Source organism: Tasmannia lanceolata, unplaced genomic scaffold, assembly GCF_043159265.1.
Source record: "Tasmannia lanceolata isolate RefF3 unplaced genomic scaffold, GAP_Taslan_0.1 ptg000450l, whole genome shotgun sequence".
In the NCBI taxonomy this organism is placed as follows: Eukaryota; Viridiplantae; Streptophyta; class Magnoliopsida; order Canellales; family Winteraceae; genus Tasmannia; species Tasmannia lanceolata.
The window spans coordinates 37,501-47,139 of record NW_027519123.1 but is presented as its reverse complement, the minus strand read 5'-3'; the positions used below and the strand labels follow the sequence as shown (position 1 = coordinate 47,139).

General features: G+C 37.4%; 2 non-coding genes across 2 annotated transcripts; both read right to left on the bottom strand.

The window, feature by feature from the left end:
- Nucleotides 1-1,761: 1,761 nt before the first annotated feature.
- On the bottom strand, nt 1,762-1,835 carry TRNAW-CCA (transfer RNA tryptophan (anticodon CCA)). Its single transcript has one exon. It is a non-coding gene; the product is annotated as a tRNA-Trp (tRNA).
- A 165-nt stretch (nt 1,836-2,000) lies between these two features.
- On the bottom strand, nt 2,001-2,074 carry TRNAP-UGG (transfer RNA proline (anticodon UGG)). The gene has a single exon. It is a non-coding gene; the product is annotated as a tRNA-Pro (tRNA).
- Between the last annotated feature and the right edge of the window lie 7,565 nt (nt 2,075-9,639).

Sequence of the window (9,639 nt, the reverse complement as noted above, 5' to 3'; positions counted from 1 at the left end):
CTCTGTGAAATACTCGTTTGGCCGAGGGCTTCAAACACATCATAAGCTAAACCCGTGCTGACGAATAACCAACCCGCAATGAATAGGGAAGGTATAGTAATACTATGAATAACCCAGTATCGAATACTGGTGATAATATCAGCAAAAGAACGTTCTCCCGTGCTTCCAGACATGCTGAGCTCCACATATTCTTGTACAGTCAAAGGGGGATCGATTCCTTGAAAGATGGGATCAGTAAATGGAAAACTACTGATATTTCATCTTTGTGAGATCGTCAATATTGTACCGAAGGTGTATTTAGAGTATACCGAATCAGTATAGCTATCCTTCCTCTGACACAGCAACGCAGTTTCAATCAGTATCGAAAAGAAATGGTACATAATTCCCCTTTTCCTTTCTTGTTACTTGTCTATGCGGAACCGCGTGTCATTCAATCAAAAATTGATCAAATTTCTGTAGTATAGGGTTTCAAGTATTGGCTTTGGACTAGAAACTGAAGTTCTTAGTAAAGTTTGAGTCAACGGGTTCTAGTTCTAATAATTAATGAACGAGATTATCATATTCCACACAATTCAATTAGATGCAAAATATAGAAATCCCCTCTCATGGTTGTAGAAAAGATATTTTTCTTTTTTTCTAATCCTTTCATTTCAAGTAATTGGTTGGTTCTACAGTAGTAGATAGTATTCGATGAAAGAAAGAGAAGAAACAATAAATAGTTTGAACAATCAATATTCGTGATGCAACCATTACTGGATTAGATCCAAAGGTTCCTTCTTGACCTAGCTACAAGGATGGAACTCCATGATATGGAAAGACAGACTGTGGAACCTAAAAGGATAATAGGAATTGATAAATTGAAAAAGAAAAGAAATAAATGGTCAAAATGGAAATTCTTTTGAAATCCAATTCTTTTATTCTATAGTTATTCAAAGATAATTTCATTTTTGAATGAAGTTACACGACACAGTTCTTCTGACTATTACTTTACTCACGAGTTGCTCAATGAATCTGTTGATTTGAAATCCCGACATTGGTAGATGTCACAGATGATAAATCAATCTTTTTTTTTTTTTCTACCTCTGCTACTCTATCTTTGTCAGTGCCGTCTATAATGACTGATGAATCAAGAACTTTCAATTGGAACTGATTCTGTCAATTGGTATTTTTTCTGATCATCACATCTCGCAAAAATTGAAACTTAGGTAAGTGCTTTATAAACATATGTAAAAAAAAAAGAACGTATCTCATTTAGCTCCTTCATGCCCACTATAACTAGTTATTTCGGTTTTCTACTAGCTGCTTCAACTATAACCCCAGCTCTATTGATTGGTCTGAGCAAGATACGACTTATTTGAAATTAATTGAATGAATAATTCATCAAAATAAATAGTTCTGTGAGATTTCAGGTATTCGATAGTTCCTTCCCGCGTTAATTACCAATTCTTGATCATTGAGATTCATGGGTGATTCGGAGTAATATTTAGGGATAGATATTACCTCTATTTTTACCCTTTCCAACAAATTGAAATGATTGAAGTTTTTCTATTTGGAATCGTCTTAGGTCTAATTCCTATTACTTTGGCCGGATTATTCGTAACTGCATATTTACAATACAGACGCGGAGATCAGTTGGACCTTTGATTGAGTAACATCTCTTTTTTGATTGACCTCCTTCTTAAGCTGCAGGAGGTCAAATTCAGGTTGCAGTTCAAGTTAGTAAAGTTATTTTATTGTGATTCAACATTACAAAAACAGAATCACGCTCTGTAGGATTTGAACCTACGACATCGGGTTTTGGAGACCCACGTTCTACCGAACTGAACTAAGAGCGCTTTCTTATGACAGGAGATACAACTGTAAAGAAAGGGATTCTTTTTGTACCCCCAATACACCTTGCATGCATGTAGTATCATAAAATGCAAAATTATGTCCAGTCCAGTCCAATTTGAATCGATCTCAACTGATCCCTCGTTACTGCCCATAGGAGAAGTAATAGGTAGGGATGACAGGATTTGAACCCGTGACATTTTGTACCCAAAACAAACGCGCTACCAAGCTGCGCTACATCCCTTTCAATTGTTGTACAGTTTCATTGTAGGGAATCCTTGTCTTGTTTTCCACATCGTTATTTCCTAATATCTAGAGACAATTTCTCTTGCCATTTCTTCTTTTTGATTTCATATAATCAAAGAATTATATACATATGAAACCTAACGTATAAAAAAATGAATATTTATCGGTAATGCTCAGTAAGAAAGGGTCATCTTTTTCTGTTTTAGGGACAAGTAGATCTAATCCACCGGATTATTGTACATATTCATTTTCATTTTAGTTCGGGATTAGGGATTTCGTGTACAAATACAAGTGATCTTTAGCTACAGATACATCTGATCATATATGTATTCCAATAAAGAAGGAGGATTTTCAATGCGAGATATAAAAACATATCTCTCCGTGGCACCTGTGCTAACTACGCTATGGTTCGGGTCTTTAGCAGGTCTATTGATAGAGATCAATCGTTTATTCCCAGATGCGTTGACATTCCCCTTTTTTTCATTCTAGTTATTGACATGGGAAGGGGTGAAGAAGATTAGAGATACAACAAATTCTCTGTGACTAATCCACCCTTTTGAATTTTTTTTTTAAGTTGTTTAGGAAGGAAAGAGAAAGAAAAGTGGATTAAACCTCAGCGAAACTCGGGCTCAGCATAGAATTAATAGAGGGAGAACAGAAATAGAAATGTGGGTCTAGGACAGGCTGTTCAAGAGCATACAAGATAGTAAATGAAATACTGACTGGGATTAGAAATAATGGATAGTTAGAAATAATTGTATTACTTATTATTACTCTATTGATTGCAGCGAAATCTTTCATAATTGGATTTCGAGTTATCAGTTAGCAACTTCTATTTATTTTTCCTTCTTTTCGTATTCTTCGATTCAGATCGAAAATAGAAGAGTGGAGGGAATCCAAAATCCAAAGGAGGTTCATGGCCAAGGGTAAAGATGTCAGAATAAGAGTTATTTTGGAATGTACCAGTTGTGTCCGAAATGATTTAAATAAGGAATCGCGGGGCATTTCCAGATATATTACTCAAAAGAATCGACACAATACGCCTAGTCGATTGGACTTGAGAAAATTCTGTCCTTATTGTTACAAGCATACGATTCATGGGGAGATAAAGAAATAGATCGAACAGAATAGAATGTCTGTTCCACCCTTCCAAGGAACAGGACAAAATTACATATAGATAGATATATAAAATATAAACAAATCAAGTACTATTACTATTTCGGTCGGATCCGAAACCGAAATGAATGAAGAAATAAGATTTTAGAGATAAGGAATAAATCATGGATAAATCCAAGCGACCCTTTCGTAAATCCAAGCGATCTTTTCGTAGGCGTTTGCCCCCAATTGGATCGGGGGATCGAATTGATTATAGAAATATGAGTTTAATTAGTCGATTTATTAGTGAACAAGGAAAAATATTATCTAGACGAGTGAATAGATTGACCTTGAAACAACAACGATTAATTACTATTGCTATAAAACAAGCTCGTATTTTATCTTCGTTACCTTTTCTTAATAATGAGAAACAATTTGAAAGAACCGAGTCGACCCCTAGAACTGCTGGTCCTAAAACCAGAAATAAATAGGCCTACTTCTCAATTGAATCAAAACTCTAATTGGAATTCAAACTCAGATTGAGGTTTTGTTCGAAAAAGCCGAGATACTTGATTGTCGCGTCGTAAGAAAAAAAAAAAAAGAATGAATGGGGAAGAAAAAATATTTTTTTTTATTGAAAAGTGTTCGTTCATTTCTAATATTTATCATATTCATTTCTACTCTACCTTCCCGGAGTTCATTCTCCGGGGAACTCCGTTTAAATCATTTCGGTGAATTCGTTCCAGTCGCCTTATTTGATAATCTCATTTGAAATCATGTAAATGCAATTCCTATTTGATATAGCTATTTGTGCAAGTATTTTACGATTAAGAAGCAACTGCCTCTTGTACAGATCGTGCATTAATCGACTATAACTATAGGATACCCCATTTTCACGAGTTACTGCATTTATCCGAGTGATCCACAAACGACGAAAATCTCTCTTTTGCCTGCATCTATCCCGATGACTGGAAACCAAAGCTCTCATTTTCTGTTGAGTAGTAGTTCGAGTAAGTCTTGAATGAGCCCCTCGAAAGGTTGATGCAAATAAACGAATTTTTGTTCGACGTCTCCGAGCTATATATCCCCGCCTAACTCTGGTCATTGAATCAAATGAAACCTTGATGAATAACTAATTGATTTCTTTTCTTTCAGTCATTCTTTTCCCCTCCCCTAGTTTATTAGTAACAAAACGGATTCTTCCGATGTATAAAATAAAAATTCCAATGGCTTTTGCTACTATGACCTTCCCAACCACGATTTTTGATTTCTTCCAGGCATTTCACCTCGGAATAAGAAATTGTACCGATATTAGATATAAAATATCTAGTAAATAGGTAGTAATAAATAGAGAAAAATGGAGAAATAAATAAATAGTGGCTTCCATCGTTTCTATGATTACTTCTTAAACGGTGAGGTCCTCTCTATACACCGGAGCTCCTTCCCCCATTTAATCAATGTTATTAGTAACTTGTACAGTTCACACTCTTTGGCTCTACCCATAAAATTATCCAGTATATAGGTCTTTTCACAATGAGATCCATCCATACAGTGACGGCATTTAATTATGAAGGTTGGCTAGGTAGCTAACCCTGTTAGTCCGTTCTTGCAAGAGTAGAAGCATAATCTTTCTGCTTTTAAAATACTATTTTCCCCGCTTAATGGATAACCATTTGCTACCAATGGGGAATTGATTTTCATCTCAAATCGAGGTGATTGGATTTGCACCAATGGAAACCATAAATTCCATACACAATAGAGGTATATGATAGATCTTTATTTTGAGATAGTGAATGGAATGGAGTTCTTCCATTCTATCCTACTCATTGGTACTGGTCATTGATACTGGAAAAATCGTCTCATTTGTTCCAGATCATGATCTGAACGAGTCGCACATACACCCTAGTACATGTTCCTCGACGCTGAGGACATCCTCGAAGGGCAGGGGATTTCGTGACATTTTTGATTGGCTGTCTTGTGTTTCTAATAAGTTGTTTAATAGTTGGCATGCTGAATCGTATACAGAATGGGCTGGTTTAGATCGATCCTAACCGGATGATTATGAATTACTTCCATTTCATATAATATTTTACCAGGTTAAGAAGATAAAATATCAAATCACGGCTCATTCGAATTATGGTTCGAAATGGAATCAAGAATTTATGTGAAATCCCCGGTATTTTCGACCGCGACAACATCAACAATGCCATGGGCTTGGGCTTCTGTTGCTGACATAAAAACATCCCTTTCCATGTCTTCGGATATAACCCATAAAGGCTTGCCGGTTCTTTGTACATAAACCCTTGTGAGGGTTTCGCGGAGTTTCAGTAGTTCTTCCGCTTCCAGGATAAATTCTCCTGTGGGTGCCTCATAAAAAGAACTAGCAGGTTGGTGGATCATAACCCTGATGATATAACATAATGAACGGTTCCTCTATCTCGCACGATCGGTCGAAGGGAAGGGATAAAGAATAACAAGAATAAAAAGATAGAATTAGAATTGAACAACCGTACAGGCATCTTTTATGCATTGCATACGGCTCCGCAATGGAATTTCCTTTTCCCTTCCATCGAAGAAAGAGACAAATAGAATCCATCAGACCCAGATCGTTGAATGATCCATTTACCATCTTTCCTTTCGGAGGAGTCAAAAAATACTATGATGGTTCCGTTGCTTTATATATTTATCTCGTCTGTGATTCAGCAATCCCAAAGTTTCTTTATGATCCGATCAAATAAGGAAAAAATGATCTTTTTTTTTTTTCATTTTCGTACTCTTTCATAACATAAATATCGGAAAGAGGCTTCTGGTGTGAAAGCAAAAAAAAGGTTTGTGACGCTGAAATGGACCCCCGATACATAAGATCAAATCGTAAATAACCTTTGTTTCATACTACTATCTCGATATATAATCTCATGTTATGTTATGAAAAAAAAATAATAGTTTGCTCATATCGAACTCGAAGTGCCATGCTATTATTACTTATTATTCATATTCCATATGGCGAAGGCATAGTCTTCTTTTTTTTTTCTCAAATAAAAAAAAACTCATTGGCGCCAAGCGTGAGGGAATGCTAGACGTTTGGTAATTTCTCCTCCGACTAGGAGAAAAGATCCCATTGAAGCGGCTAATCCCATGCATATTGTATGTATGTCTGGTGGCACAAATTGCATAGTATCATAAATAGCTATTCCTGGTATTACCCATCCGCCGGGAGAGTTTATAAACAAATACAGATCCCTGGTATCATCCTCTATACTGAGATATACCATGAGACCAACAAGTTGATTCGAGATCTCGCTATCAACCTCTTGTCCTAAAAAAAGTAATCTTTCTCGATGAAGTCGGTTGATTAGGACAAAATTGTATCCCTTAGGAACCGCACACGCACCTTTGGATGCATACGGTTCAAAAAATCAAAATTGCGAAAAAAAAAAAAGAATTCATTGAACTTATCGAACTAACCCCTCATTGATGTATTCTTTCATCGAGATCCAAATCACGATGTAATTTTCTTGTTCCTAAATGGGCCTCTTCAATTCTTTTAGGTTTATGCTCTACTCCGGGTAAAGATCTGCCCGAATTCTATTTGCACATATAGGACAAATGATCACAGTACCGCTTCTTTTTGTTCCGACTTCTTTTTTTTTTTCAATTCGTTTTCATGTTCATGCCTTCCGCCAAATATTCGACTAATCATATTATTCCATTAATTGGTAGTTTTAGAGGTATAAATAGGGATCATTTATGATACGAGTAGTAATCATACATAGATTACCAATTTGGTATTTTTTGAACGGAGCCTGGATACTTCATTTTATTGGTCCAAGCCAACCATAAATTCTTCTAATTGAGAATATTGATCCCCAACCAACAAATAAATTGATCTAATTGCATTGCACTTCACGCTCCGAATTGAATTATTGATGGTTTAATCAATCTTTCTTGGGTGAAACAGAGGATATCTCGATCGGGGGAGAGAACGGGGAAATCCCATATGACCCAATATGTCTGACAAGTCGCACTATACGTCAACCCAAACTGCATCTTCCTCTCCAGGACTCCGAAAAGGTACTTTTGGAACACCAATAGGCATAAAATGAAAGAAAAATTAAGTACTCTATTTCACTTTGATGTGGAAACGTAACAATGGGTTTATTGTCTTCATAATATTGTCGTTTATCGTATTTTATCCATAGATTGGAAGGTTCATGGAGAAGACGGGTTGAATAAAGGAAAATTCGTACAAATGGATCGTTCGAAGGATGAACAAGTATCTATGCATTCGCTCACAAAAATAGGATCAATCCCCCCATTGCGTATTGGTACTTATCGAGTATAGAATAGATCTGCTTCTCTTTGTTCCTACGAACAGAATTGTTAAATTATTACCAATGGAACGGAATAAATATTAACTCTTGCTTTGAGATAATCCACTGAAAAGGCGAGGTCCATAGCATCAATCAGTCTTTTCCAATGTGATAAAGTTACATAGTGTCTATTTTTTCTTTGATAAAATAAGGGGTATTTCCATGGGTTTGCCTTGGTATCGTGTTCATACCGTCGTATTGAATGATCCCGGTCGGTTACTTTCTGTCCATATAATGCATACAGCTCTAGTTTCTGGTTGGGCCGGTTCGATGGCTCTATACGAATTAGCCGTTTTTGATCCCTCTGATCCCGTCCTTGATCCAATGTGGAGACAAGGTATGTTCGTTATACCCTTCATGACTCGTTTAGGGATAACCAATTCATGGGGTGGTTGGAGTATCACAGGAGGAACTATAACGAATCCGGGTATTTGGAGTTACGAAGGTGTGGCTGGGGCACATATTGTGTTTTCTGGCTTGTGCTTCTTAGCAGCCATCTGGCATTGGGTGTATTGGGACCTAGAAATATTCTGTGATGAACGTACGGGAAAACCCTCTTTGGATTTGCCCAAGATCTTTGGAATTCATTTATTTCTCTCAGGGGTGGCTTGCTTTGGGTTTGGCGCATTTCATGTAACAGGCTTGTATGGTCCTGGAATATGGGTGTCCGATCCTTATGGTCTAACCGGAAAAGTACAATCTGTAAATCCAGCGTGGGGCGCAGAAGGTTTTGATCCTTTTGTTCCGGGAGGAATAGCCTCTCATCATATTGCAGCGGGGACATTGGGGATATTGGCGGGACTATTCCATCTTAGTGTCCGCCCGCCCCAACGTTTATACAAAGGATTACGTATGGGCAATATTGAAACTGTACTTTCTAGTAGTATCGCTGCTGTCTTTTTTGCAGCTTTCGTCGTTGCTGGAACTATGTGGTATGGTTCAGCAACTACTCCCATAGAATTATTTGGTCCCACTCGTTATCAGTGGGATCAGGGATACTTCCAGCAAGAAATATATCGAAGAGTTGGAGCCGGGCTAGCCGAAAATCTGAGTTTATCGGAAGCTTGGTCTAAAATTCCCGAAAAATTAGCTTTTTATGATTACATCGGTAATAATCCGGCGAAGGGGGGATTATTCAGAGCAGGCTCAATGGACAATGGGGATGGAATAGCTGTTGGATGGTTAGGACACCCCATCTTTAGAGATAAAGAGGGGCATGAGCTTTTTGTACGTCGTATGCCTACTTTTTTTGAAACATTTCCGGTGGTTTTGGTAGACGGAGACGGAATTGTGAGAGCGGATGTTCCTTTTAGAAGGGCAGAATCGAAGTATAGTGTCGAACAAGTAGGTGTAACTGTTGAGTTCTATGGTGGCGAACTCAATGGGGTCAGTTATGGCGATCCTGCTACTGTGAAAAAATATGCTAGACGTGCCCAATTGGGTGAAATTTTTGAATTAGATCGTGCTACTTTGAAATCCGATGGTGTTTTTCGTAGCAGTCCAAGGGGTTGGTTTACTTTTGGACATGCTACGTTTGCTTTGCTCTTCTTTTTCGGACACATTTGGCATGGGGCTAGAACCTTGTTCAGAGATGTTTTTGCTGGTATTGACCCTGATTTGGATGCTCAAGTGGAATTTGGAACATTCCAAAAACTTGGAGATCCAACTACAAGGCGACAAGTAGTCTGATACAACATTACTCTAGCGTCTTTTGCCTCTATTTGATTTTTTTTTGATTTGACATAAGGTTAGGGTACCGTAGAAATCTTGATTTTAATCATCGCCTTTTCTTTGACTCTTGCCCTTTCTTTACTTTATCTGGGAAATGTTCCCAAATGCACAGGTGTGGAAGCTATAATTGTAAACCACGATCGAATCCATGGAAGCATTGGTTTATACATTCCTGTTAGTCTCGACTCTAGGGATAATTTTTTTCGCTATCTTTTTTCGAGAACCACCTAAGGTTCCGACAAAAAGGATGAAATGATTTTTTATTATCTCAATTGAAGTAATGAGCCTCCCAATACAATATGGGAGGTTCATTATTTCAACTAGTCCCCGTGCTCCTCGAATGGATCTCTTAGTTGTTGAGAGGGTT